At 37.3% G+C, this 14,013-nt stretch overlaps 1 protein-coding gene across 5 annotated transcripts in view; it reads right to left on the bottom strand.

Moving 5' to 3' along the window:
* Mei4 (meiotic double-stranded break formation protein 4) overlaps nt 1-14,013 on the bottom strand; it is a 607,360-nt gene that overhangs the window by 491,168 nt on the left and 102,179 nt on the right. For 4 of the 5 annotated variants that reach the window (XM_052715252.1, XM_052715216.1, XM_052715224.1 and 1 more), the window contains exons 2-3: nt 2,867-2,924; nt 2,687-2,788 (exon numbers count right to left, since the gene is read on the bottom strand). The gene's annotated coding sequence lies outside the window, so the exon portion shown is untranslated. The remainder of the gene's footprint in view (nt 1-2,686; nt 2,789-2,866; nt 2,925-14,013) is intronic. The other variant, XM_052715242.1, reaches the window with a different exon arrangement.

Here is a 14,013-nt window from a genome sequence, read left to right as displayed (position 1 = left end):
CTTGCCAGTGATTTCAAGGAGCCTATAGGTCTTCATCACTTACCAAGAGGCCAGTGCTGGATTGTTTTAAATCTAGCAACAGGTGAGTAGATGAAAATGACTTCTAAGCAGTTTGGGAAATTTTCCATTGAAGTATCTGAAATCTGCCTCTTGATTTCTTTAAAAGTAAAATCCTATCTACCAACTATTATTATCCATCAATTACACTTGCCTCTGAAGAAACAGCCATACTGATATTCATGTGTCTCAAATGGTATCTGGAAACATGGTTGTATAGGACCTTTATATTCTCTTCATTCTTTCCTAAAGTTTCCTATCAATACCTCAGTTAATTAGTTAGTGTTCACATAGTGCTGTTGATTCTTGGGGTGGCAAGATGGCTCCATAGGTAAAGGTGCCTGTTGCAAAGATCAGTAATCTGAGTTAAATTCCTTCAACCCACATGGTAGAGTAAACCTACTCTCTCAAGTTGTTCAATGGCCTCCATGCATGTGCCATGGCAAGTGAGTATGTGCTTATGTGCATGCGTGCACATGTACACACACACACACACACACACACACACACACACACACACACACACAATGTAATAAAGATTATTTTTGGTGGTCACATGGCAATGGTTTGTATCAGTGCCATCCTTATTTGCAATCATATCCAAAGAATATCATATCAATTGCTCTAGGTTTGTGTTTTCTATGGAACAGGAGCTCATGACTTTTCTTTGGCTTGTGTTTCTATGGTCCTCCACAATTCAGTTTCTTTAGAATAAAGTATTAAGAATCATGTAACAAAACTTCTAGAGTCACTGGACGGTGATGAAAAAGATAAATGCTAGACCTACCTACACTGAAATCACACATTATGTCTGCATATGCATTTGATTTCACTATACAACTTCCATGTTTTAATAAAAAGTTTATTAACTTACTGGTTGTGATATATGGTAAAAATGCTCATAAATGTGTATATTATATGTGAAAAAGAAGAGGTCCCCAATAGTAATAGATAAGTATCTATTAAAGCATAAAATTTGTCTCCATTACATGGTCTTTGAAGCTGTTGGACCAGAATATATGGACATTTTGCTGCTTAACTCTGAACCAGAGAAAGTTAAAGAGACAAAGGAAATCAAACCCTCGTAGCACATAGAGAATGCTAAACCTTTACTGGAGTGAAAATTCAAATATTTTTGAATTATAGAATCATCACATCGTTATTTAAGGCAAATTCAATTCTGTGTATGCCTTTCCTATATAGTGCTTAATAAATAGGCCATGTAGTTAATAACAAAACATGAAGCTAATAAAAATGTTGTGTGTTAGAAAGTAAGTCACAAAATTATTTTATGAGAAGTATTTTTGAAAGTAAGTAAAATTAATAGAAATGATTCTAGGAGGCAGAATAAGAACTGTGATTTATTCATGCAAGATTTTAGTATGTATAGGTTTTATAAATGATCTCAGGGGTAAACTGAGACTAGTGGCTTATGTTTACTTCTCATTCTGCAGAAAGGATTATCTAGATTTTGGGTTTACCTTCATCAAGGATCATCCTTTACTTTGTCTCTCAAGCACATGATTTTAGGCCTCTGTGCAGTATGACAGTGCTCTTCATTGTGGCTTCTCAAATGTGGTGAGGCCAGACACATCACTAGCAGTAGCTAGCGCACAGCCACCTGGCTCTCCCCATCAACACTCAACCAACAGGCCCAGATTCTGTATCACTTTGGAGCTGTTGGTTAATATTCGGTTGAAATTCCAACTGATGAGGAGTTGCTGCTATCGCTTTGCTTTAAAAACAAACTTGAGCACCCTTGGCACCATCAGGAGCCTCACAGCTTCCAGATGCTGCTTGCTACCTGGCTCCAGTTGCTTCTCTATTCAGCAGACAATGTTTGCTACTATTGATCCAAGCATCTTTGGAAGATGAGAAGAGAACACGAAATTGGCGTTGGTGCTAATACATGCCCACATCAGCCATAGCTGGTTCAAATTTTGTTTGTTGTTTCTGTTGTTTGTTTTAAAGGAACATTTATATTCTCCATCCTCTCAAACTAAGTAGCAGTTCCCATACTCAAGGGACAGTCCAGCTCTTTCTCTCGATAGTCTTCTGATTGTTACTGTTCCTCTTGCCCCTTCTTTAGTTCCTTTTCTCCTTCTCCCCATTTAATGCCTATCCTTTTTCTCTTTTAATTAATTTTTTTCTTTCCTTTTGCATACCAACCCCTGTTTCCCCCTCCCTCTCCTTTTCCTGCCCCTCCCCTATATCCCACTATCCCCTCCTCATAGGGGGTATGGCCTACCTTGGGTAGTTAACACAGTCTGGCATACCAAGCTGGAGTAGGGACCTAGCCTTTAACCCCCGCATCAAAGCTGAGAAAGGCATCGCACCACTGGGAATCGGCTCTAAAAGGCCAGTTCCTGTACCTGAGATAAGTCCTAATTTTGAAGTTAGAGCAAATTTCAGTGGCCCTATATTTTTATTTGTTTTGATTATTCTTTCATACAATATATTTTGCTTCTTTTTTTGCTTCCCTAACTCCTCCCAGATCCTCCCCATCTCCCTATCCAACCAAATTCAGTTGCCGTGCATATATATCACTCAAAAGTGGACATTTTCACTAACCACTGCTGAAAAGCACATTTTATGGGTTTTGATACATCAAGGTGAGTTTTTTACCTACCCCAAAAGCAGGTCCACAAGTGATCTGAAAGGACACAGTGGATAAGATTGAATACACCCAACACCACTGTGCTATGTCGATGGGACCTTGTCCAACCTTTCCCTGTGTGGATACACAATAAAGAAATTTCATTACAGCCAAACTGTCTTAGAACTGTGCTCATAGCAGTGAAATAAGTACCTTTGCCAGACTTCCATCTTCAATGCTTCCTCTGCGGCATCTATAATTTTTTTCAGACCTGTGAGCAGGAGATGATTGAGAAAGAAATGTGAGTAGATCAATAGCTAACTTTTCGTTTATCTTTTTCCATAGTTTCTCATAGTTTACCAGTAGAAAGATTTATCTCACAAAACAGAAAACAAAACAAAAATAAACAACAACAAAAATAAACCATGTCAATCTTGAATACTTCATTTCCTGGAACCTAATCAGTGACAGATTCATTAGGACAAATTGATCTTATCACAGTTTGATTTTATTATATCCATTTAAGGGATTTGATTGTTGCTCACATTATTTTTGTTTTGCTCAACTTTGCTTTGAGTTTGTTGGAAGCAACATTTATCAATACTCAAGGACCAAAGCAGTGTAGTTGTCAAAAAGGTGGAGAGTGGGGTTTATTTTCTCATATCAAGTCCTCAAGTCTAAGATTTTGTATAAACTGAGTCAGAATTTTAGTCTGTCTTTATTACCTGGTAATACCCCCTGTGAAGCAGAAATCTCTTTTATTTGCTCTTAAGCATTTCTATATCTTAAATACTAGCTTGTATTTATTTTCATCTATCTGCCATGTTTATACCACCTTTTACCTTTCCAATCTGACCATTGAATTTCAGATTTCCTTCCTTCTGCATAATTCAATAGTGAACGTACATTATTTTACAATGTTTTATCATTTGGCATCTTTTTATTCAGTCATCCCAATACAGGAGCCCAAGGGCTCAGCTATTCCCTTGTCAGCTTTAACAACCGAAGTATAGGCATAGGGATTTAAGTACAGAGTGTTTCTAGCCAGGGCTTTGAAGCTTGATGGCTGTTGCAAATTTGCCAGAAAATGGCAAAATTAATCACTGTTTTTCTGGTCCACTGATCATTGTTCTAATGATGGAATTCTGGCCAGACTATTCTTGAGACATACTTTTTCATCTTCCTTTTTCTTTTCTTTTTTTTTTCTTCTCTTTTCTTTTCTTTCCCTTCCTTCCTCCCTCCCTTCCTTCTTTCCTTCCTTCTATCTTTCTTTTCTTTTTTTCCTTTTTCTCTTCTCTTTTTTTTTGACACAGAGTCTCTCTATGTAACTCTGTCTCTCCTATAACTCATGATGCAGATTGAGTCGGCTGGCCTTGAACTCAGAGAGATCTCCTTGTCTCTTAATTTGTCTTAATTCTGACCTTAGGAACCTACTCTTGCCACAAATCAATAAGTCCTCTGAAGTCAACACAAGATTTTTTCATTTTTGCTTATACTAGCCAGTATAAGTAATTTCTCTTTCTGTGATTGACACAACTCCAACTATATATTTACTATAAGAATAAAATTAAATTTAACTTCATTCACTTATATTACAATACCTCAATAACTATTTACATACTGGTACAGTGATTTAATTTTATTATATACTCTTTGTTTGTTTAATTTTTGAGGTTGTGTTTTAATTACAACATTTCTCCCTTCCTTATCCTCCTTTCAAACTCTCCCATATAACTTTCCCCACTCTCCTGCAAATTCATGTCCTCTTTTTTCACATCAATTGTTATTGCATGCATATATGTGTAGTGGGTAGCTGTTACAGCTTTGACCTGGAAGCACTACCCCCACTGAGGCTTTGATAACTGTCATGCCTACAAGGCAGGGCCAAGACAGGAGCCCTTAAGACCCAAGATCCAGATGTGCTGACTCTCTTGGTTCCTGGATCCTGGATGCTGGAGGTAGATCAAGCAGAGTTTTCCAGAGAACACTGCTGGACTGCGCTACACCTTTCCCAGACCCTGTAACCTATCCCTTTACTTGTATTTTACCCCACAAAATAAATCTCCCATTTATCTACGTGGAGTTACCTTAATTCTACAACCAAAATATATGTATTTGCATATACACATATATCCCAAATATAACCTATTGAGTCCATATAATGCTATTTTTATATATGTTTTCAGAGCTGACCGTTTGATACTGGACAACAATTCTTCCCTGGAGAGGGCCACATTTCCCACTCTCAGCCTTACTCAGTAGCCTTTAGTTCTTTGTTTACAATTAAGGGATCCTGAGATTTCCCCTGTAAAGTTTTTCATGTTCATTGATTCTCTTGTTCAGCTCATATTTGAGTGGTCATGTTGGTGAGAATTTACAGGTATAGCTACTGATGTTACTAGATGATACAATCTCATAGCAAACTCCCTGATCCTCTGCCTCTTATAATATTTCCACATCCTCTTCTATGTTTCCTGAGCTTATGTATTGGAACGTTTTATAAATATATCCACTGAGACTCCACAGCTCTGCATATTTGTTGCTTGTGGTTTTCTGTAGTTGTGATCTCTGTCTGTTACAAAGAGAAGTTTCTTTGATGAACATTTACCTGGGGATAGGGAGAAATGTTTATGGATTGTTGTTAAGGATTATGTTGGTTTAGTAAATTGGTAGTTGTAGACTCTCTTCAGTAACCATGATTTTACCAGCACTTAGTAGTTAGCTAGGCTTTCAATTAGGCATGGCATCCTTCTTGTTAAGTGGGTCTTAAGTCCAACCAGAGAGCCATTGGTTACTGCCAAAGTCTGTGTGCCACTATTGCATCTGTAGGGTTATAGTGCTATGCTGGTTGTTAATGTGGTTCATAGACATCATAGCTGGGTGGGGCTCTTGCTTGTCTCCCTCCTTTGAAAGCTTGCTAGTGCCCTTGAGTACCATGAAAGCTAGTTCTCAAGGAGGGGTCATTATAGTCAGTTCCAGCTCATGGGTATCTTGGCTCTGTTTCTGAAATACATGGTGTCTTCAGCAATAGGGACTTACCTTCCGCCTCTGGGTTGGGGGAGGGTAACCGACACAATAGCAATAGGCTGTATGTTTTGGAAATCTCTTAGACATTCCTGGCCAACAATTCAAAGGAAGGCTTCTCAGTACGGTATTGGGGGTTTTTGTTAGTTTGGTTCTTGGATGGAATGCTGTCTTCCCAAATAAGAAAAGTTCATTAAAACTGGTGGTGAAGATTAAGGATGTTGGTTTTTCACATAGACAGAAGCTGGCATCTTGGAGATCTTTTCTATATTTCCCAATGTAATTACCTGGATCCCTATCCAGAGATTCTGAAGCATATTCCTTAAATTAGAGATAGGACTGAGAGCGACTGCCAGTGGAGAACAGATGCAGTGTTATTCTCTTAACACAGTTTATTTGTCAGAGGAACCGAGTTGAATGTTTTTTTTATGAAGAAATGATACAAAATCCTTAATACTCAAGAACATCGATAAATAAACTTGCAAACGTATAGCATGGCTAATTTTCTGTATTACATGTAAATCACACCTCTCTTGCTCCTCTTTCCATTGTTTTAACCTTCACTTAGAAGCCAGATGGAGGAAAGAAAATGGAGGGAAAAGGTAGTTTATTTCTTTTTCTGGAAGTATGTAAAACATCTTCAGATGACCCATTCTAGGGAAATAGGGTAAAGTCTTATTGGGAGTGAAGAATAAAGTATTGATTAACATAATTAAAATTCAAGTTTTCGATGTGGGGAGACATGCATTTTCTTACTTATACTTTGTATAAGCTAGGAATGAATTTTTGAAAATTCTTTAGTGATAGATTTTTTTTTTAATTTGTGGGTGTAAAAACTCTCCCATTTTGAGGTAAATAAATTCTAAAAACAGAAGAAGACAGAAGTAGGCATGATTTCTTATTACTATAAAAATTTGCTTGACTAGCAATCTTTTTATGCACACAGTAAGTCATCATTGCTTTTTAATGGATTGATGTATTAAGGTATATTCCTGATTCTAAAAGCACACTAACTTCACCTTCAAACATGGGAAGGATGTGAGGAATTTACAATGTCCTAGGATCTTTATTACCTACCAACTCGCCACATGTTTTTGGTTTTGTTTGTTTTTTTGTATGTGTGTGTATACCAGCCATTTTCTGAGTTATAAGAATACTCTGTAAGACAAGATACACACAGTTCCTTCTGAAATATAGCCCATAGTCCAAAGAGGAGAATGGCGTTCAATAAATAAAGACAATGATAATTGCAGTTGTAGACTTCCTACATCTGCACAACTATAGAAAAATGCCTTGACATTATACCTGACATTATGCAAAAGATAAACATATTCACTGCCATATTAAAAGGTTACAAGATAAAAATGTAGAAAATGATAAGCTCCTAAGGGAAAAATTAAATCTCAAAGATCAATCCAGGCTATTCAGAGAAGCCAGTGTTAGAGGTGGCAACCACTAGTTTACTAAATCAGCATAATAACAACATCAATTGATAAAAAATTGTCCTTAAACTCATCAATAAACGTAGTCTTCACACCTCGTCAAGGAAACTTCTCTCTGAAACAGACAGAATCCAATATAGAAAACCACAACCAATCAATACGCAGAGTTATAGAGTCCCAGTGGATATAAAGTATTCCCATAATTAAGGCTCAGAAAACAGTGGGTGGAAAGATTGTAAGAGACAGAGGATCAGGAAGTTTTCTGTGAGATTGTGTCTCCTAATGATTTCAGAAGCTATATCCATAAAGTCTCCCCAACATGATTGCCCAAATGTGAGCTGAACATGGACAACATTGATGAGAATATCAAAATGGATGGGGAAATTCCCAGGAGGCCTCAACCCCACAAAAAGAACTATAGACAATGGAGGAAGGCTGAGAGCAGAAGAGGTGGTCTTCCCCAGGGAAGAGCATGTCAACTAGTTGTCTAGTACCAAATTGTCAACCCTGAAAACATAGACACAAGGAACTTTATATGAACTTAGCAGGTTATATATAGTAATGTATTTATATTTTTTTCTATTTCTCAGGCTAACATTTTACTATCTAATGTATATTGCAAGGTAAAAGTAGCATGTTGCTGTTTCTGCCAGACAATACTCATAATGTGAAGTAGAAAAACAACATTTCATTATGATTGGTCATAGAATAGTCTTATATTCTGAGTACTTTCAGCTTGACTTTTACTTTATTAGGTAAAAGCCACTTGAAAAGGTTCATGTTTATCTCTTAATTCATGTTTACTCCTTAATTCACATGGTGTTATAAATTATTATTAGATATTTTATTCACTAGACATAATGCTGAAGTGTGCCGTATGAGAGGGCATCAGCATTGTTTAGTTTAGACAATGGTTGAATTCTTAGAGTTTATGTATACTACTGACAGTTTAGAGATAAATAGTTGTCTACACTTGAAGAAACTAGAATATAATCTGAACCAGTATTTGCCACTATAAGACTCTAATAGTAGCCAGTTGTATGAGAGTCTAGATTCCCAAGCTATCCTCATGGTCTTCTATTATTTTCTAGTGTGCTTATGTGCACACAAATGTGTATGCATATGTATACACAGGCAACTCTATTACAAAAGTGTCTTATTTTATTAAATCAAATTGGCTTTTAGCATAGCATGCATTTTTTTTCTCAATAAGATCTCTTCTGCTTTAAAGACAAGGAAAGCTGCTGACCTATTCTAGGCTTCAGATTTTGTACATTTTAAGTGATACACTCACAATCAGAGTAACAGGGCTATCAGACACATGGTTCTCTGATTTTTCTGTTAGGGACTAAATACCTGGTTAACTTTCACACTGCAAGGCTTCATGATATATTGATACAATGGGCTACAAGTGGCAGAATGTGTTTTGCTTACAGCTTTAATATGGTGCTGCAACCCAAAACAGTCTATGTCCCCTCAAGAAAATATTCAGCCATCCATTTATTTTTTGATTCACTTTCACACAGACAACATACCTGGATCTGCACAGGACATGGAACATACAAATATGAACAGAACCAAAATGATCCCACTCACAAGGAGGGAGGAGAGTTTAATAACAACAACAACAACAACAATAATAATAATAATAAATAAAACATTAAGTATCTTTGAAAATGACATAATCATGTTTTACAGTTACATACAATAAATACAAATTTATGGGTGTAGATGGAATTTAAAACAGACTCCATGATCAGAACAGTATGGTATAAGTGCACACAACTTTCCAGAACAGTTGGCTATGAGAGGGACGTGGAAAAGTATAATGATTGGAAGCATATTTAGAGTCAAAGGAATGTTCTTTCTAAAATAGGAGATATTTGATCATGCTTGTATGTTTCTGACAAATGCTTAGTTGATAGAAAAGGTTTAATGGATAATTGATAGTGCATCATTTCTGCAAAAGCAGTGGTAATGGTAAGACAGATACAAGTGAAGAAAACTCCCATAGCAGGACAAGAGATGTTTATGTAGGCAGTTTTATAGATTTTTCAGATAAAATGGAGAGTGCCTTCCTAATGGCATCTTTTTTCATTGAGAAGGTTAGAGAAAAAGAGAAGAAATAGGCTGATAGGAAGTTTAAGGAAAATGGAAAGTTTTGTTGTGATTAGGAAACAGAAGGTCAATTGACTATACAAAAGGAAGAAAATGCAAAGTATGAGAACTCATTTAAGGCAATTGATTTTGATTGTGATTGACATGTGAGGATATAATAGTTCTGTTCTACAGGCATGAAGAAAGATGAGAGTTGGGGCAATGGAATGTAACTGGAATACAACACATACCATGGTGTATATGACTTAGAGTGATGAAAAACTTAATGTATCTCTAATGAAGTCTCTCACATAAAACTTCAGTATCTATATAACTACAATATCACATTAGGTGGCAATATCAAAACTCTAACTAGTTTCTTTTGTTAACAGCAAATTATTTGTTGATATCTTATAATCGATTATCACTTTTTCCCTAGTGGGTTTGTAACATGGCTTATCCCTGCTGTGCTAGACTGATGCTTGTGCTCTTATACCATACTATCTTGCTTATGGATTCATTTGCTGAACATTTTTTAATGTATTTAGAGGTACATTTCTCTTTCTCTTTTCTTGGTTTATGAAATCTGTACAGCTGTTAACAGTCAAAATTTTCAAATTAATTAGTGCTTCATTTCATTGTTGTCTGTGTTAACAGCTTGGAGGACAAAGGATCTATGGATCATTTTCCATTACTGGATACCACCAGAAAGTGTATAACCAGTTGTTTTACTGTTTGTATCCTGCAGACTTGTGATACAGTAATGGAAAATTCATCTGTCTCTTGGCTATTATTAAGGGAAAGAAGGCAATGAGTCCATCCTCACTATAATAATTAATGTTATGATCACATTAACATGAAAATCAAAGACTATGGGGTTCATCCCAAAGTCAAGTTAAGAAAAAAATGAATTATTTGTATAAATCAAAATGTCTTTCTGTCAGGTTGTCCTTATTCCTCAATCTTGGAAAATAAGGAGAAAACTGCACTATTGGAGAGGAGAATGTACTTAAATGGTTGTGAGGCATTTACAGGATTAAGAAATACTGCTCTAAGATATAGTGAACAATTAGAATCAATTAACATGTAGCCCTTACACCATGTCCCCTGAGACATTATTCTTGGATAAGCTTCCAGAGGCAAAAGCTATTCAGAGTGTGTGCTAGAGAAAGTGTATTTCTCATCCATTAAATCCAAGAACAGCACAGAGAGATGCTGGATCTTACACTGGCTTGGGCTGTGCAGCTTTAATACCCTGATGGAGATAGAAGCCTTTCTTCCAATGATATGATCATAGCTTGGGATCTATGTGTCCCTTCTTGCTCTTCCCTTTATCTTTCCTAAATGGGAGAAGTTTATCTTCCAGCATGATCAACAGGTCAGATTCTCAGACTTATGTAGCTGGAAGTTTTCATGTCCCAGCTGGCTGGTGGTCAGAACAAATCTCTCCCACTCATGTCCCCCAAGTAAACACACAGAGGCTAATATTAATTATAACTGTATGGTCATGGCTCAAGCCTTTTGCTAGCTAGCTCTTATATCTGAAATTAGCCCATAACTATTAATCTATGTATTGCCACATATTCCATATCTTTACCTGCGTCCCATTACATGTTGCTCCTTGGGCAGTTTGCTGATGTCTCCCCTGCCTTTTTCCTGTCTCTTTCTTTGAATTTTCTGCCTGCCTCTAAGCTGTCTTGCCACAGGCCAAACGGCTTTATTTATCAACCAATCAGAGCAACACATATTTGCAGCATACAGAAAGACATTCCCCCATCAGACTTACAACTGCAACTCTATGTTTTGAAGTGCTAATGGTTCCATGTCCTGATCCAACACATCATCACAGTTGAGTAACTTGAACAAGTGGTTGACTACTTTGCATGATGCTGTACAAAAGGCCATCTACCTCTTGGTGGGCAGACAGCAGAGTGTAAATCTTGACAATGTTGGCCCTTACTTCCACCCCAGATGACAGAATTCATGAATGTATAAGAAACTATAGGCATCTTTTCCTGTTTAAAATCTTTGTAAACATTCTCTAAAGCCAGCCCTGGTTATTCATAGCAACCTGTACACCTGATTTACTAGCCAAGTTCAAAAAGAAGCCTAGGCATCTCCACCACAGAGCATGAGCACCACTGGCAAGCATCATCAAAACCTTTGACGGTGGCTATAGGAAACAATAGTTTACAGACTGACAGTAGGAACTCATGGTTGAAAGATTAAAGTTGAGGTGGAGTGAGGGACCTACAAAATGAACAATAGTGGTTCTGATCCTCTTGGTCATTATTTATTTTAAAAAGAAAAAAAAAAACCTCCCCAAAGGAAACCAAATTTTAAATCTATGCATATATTTCATAAATAAAATTTTTTTTTTTTAAATTTATTTTAATTTATTTTGCAATACAATTCAGTTCTACATATCGGTCACGGATTCCCTTGTTCTCCCCCCCTCCCGTCCCCCTCACCTTCCCCCCCAACGCCCCCCCCCCCATTCCCATCTCCTCCAGGGCAAAGCCTTCCCCGCAGACTGAGGTCAACCTGGTAGACTCAGTCCAGGTAGGTCTAGTCCCCTCCTCCCAGGCCAAGCCAAACAATCCTGCATAGGCCCCAGGTTTCAAACAGCCAACTCATGCAATGAGCACAAGATCTGGTCCCACTGCCTGGATGCCTCCCAAACAGATCAAGCCAATCAACTGTCTCACCCATTCGGAGGGCCTGATCCAGTGTGGACCCCTCAGCCATTGGTTCATAGTTCATGTGTTTCCATTCATCATAAATAAAATTTAATCTTCAAAAACAAAAGACAAAACCCACATTTTGATGAAGAATCAGAACAAAAGGTAGTTGTAATGGATACACTAAACACGCAACAGTGTAGGAGAGAAATGAAAATGATTACAGGATTACAAACTGGCTGTATATCAATAACAGCACTATGCTAGTGCTGTTTGAAAACACTGTGTCATTCCAACTGCCACCCTTGGGACCCCGAAAATAAGCATACATTGGTTTTAGTGTGGCTGGCCCCAGTTTCATTAGTAAATTTAACCTGTCAGGAAAACTGCCAGCCAAGTATATGTGAACACTCTCATCTTTTCTTACTTTCTTCAGACGCAAGCCCTAAATACAAGGAGACTTTTTCTGCTTCCTACTTTCCGGCTTCCCCAGGTCTCCATGTTTCCAGTGATCAGAGGTTGCTGACAGTAATGTACTGAGAAAAATAACTGACTCTGTCCTGACTTGTCTATGTGCTACCAATAGATTCATTCCCCTGGAATTTAAAACCATTTGAGGTGCAGTTATCAGAATTGTATATGTCTCAGGTGTGAAAAATCCTGTATGGACCACAGGAGTGTGACCTCTGTCCATTGCCTGGAAATAATGAGAATGACCCTTTCTGGGACTGATGTCTGTGACTGTATATTATCAAAGAATCTTGTGACATGGATGCGAACTTGTGTCCAGAATCATGACTTTGAGTTCTGGTGCTTCTTGCTACTGCTTGGTGAAAAAATATTTTTATTTTCAGACATGGACACCAACAGATAGCAAAGTAACATAAGGAGATGAATTTAGTCTCTGGCTAAGAGCTCAGCAAATCCACTTTCATCAGGTTCATTTCAGCTCTCTGTCTCAGAGCTTTGCAGCTAGGTAACCACATTTTATCTGGTACATGGTATACTTCCAAACAGTAAGCCTCAGAAAGTTAAAGGTAAGAAAAGTTTGAGAAAGCTAGATTTCTCCTTATTTCATTACATTTATTAAGTTCTGCTTGGTCCCTTTGATTTTCAATGTTGGAAGCATCATTTCCTTGGAATAAGCATGAGGTGTCTGATTTTTTTTTTTTAAGGTCAAAGTGCACCTGAATCTGGACTATACTGAATGTCTCTTTTTTTTTTCATATACAGATAGTTCTAGATAATACATGCACAGTGTTACCCTGAGCACAACAAATAGAAGGATAAATTAGGTCTTTGACAGATTGAGATAGGAAACACTCAAGCTGGGGGGGGGGGCACGCCTTTAATCCCAGCACTCAGAAGACAGAAGCAGGAAGATCTCTGTGAGTTCAGGGCCAGCTTGGTCTACAGAGTGAGTTCCATTACAGCTAGGGCTACACAGAGAAACCGTCTTGAAAAAAAAGATGAGAGGGAGAGGGAGAGGAGAGAGAGAGAGAGAGAGAGAGAGAGAGAGAGAGAGAGAGAGAGAGAGAGAGAGAGAGAGAGTAAGAGACTCACACTTTTTTTGCCAACATATTTTAATGCCCTCAGTGACACTCTTAGTATTATGAAAAAAGTAACCACATGGGAAGAGACGACCATACCATGTCTTCATTCTATATGGAACAATGACTGATTTATTCATTCTTTATATATTTTAAAATCCATCATATGCCAGATGTGACATTAAATTGCCAAAGAAAGAAAAAATTGTATCTTATTCTTTAGTACTTAAGTCACATTTAGCAAAAAAAAATTAAGAAATTTATAGCAATATCTTATGCTTAAAAACTTCCATAATCATTGTCCAATATATGCTAGGAAAACAGAATTAGTGTATCTCTTTATTGAAATGTTACAACACTTCAACTCCATCCTCAAACTGCAGGACACCCAGAATACAAGAATAAATTGTGCTCATATTCTCAAGAAGTTCATTAAGGTGAAACAGAATGAAGTCCCCAGCAATCAAATTCTTTTTTGTTTTTAATTGAAAGAATTTTTTTTCATACAATATATTCAGATAATGCTTTTCTCCCCCCAGATTCTCCCTACCTCCAACTCTAAACCC

Source organism: Peromyscus californicus, unplaced genomic scaffold, assembly GCF_007827085.1.
Source record: "Peromyscus californicus insignis strain IS unplaced genomic scaffold, ASM782708v3 Scaffold_11__1_contigs__length_118956290, whole genome shotgun sequence".
Lineage (NCBI taxonomy): Eukaryota > Metazoa > Chordata > Mammalia > Rodentia > Cricetidae > Peromyscus > Peromyscus californicus.
Note: the sequence above shows the minus strand (reverse complement) of the source record. Positions and strands in the feature narration are given on the sequence as shown.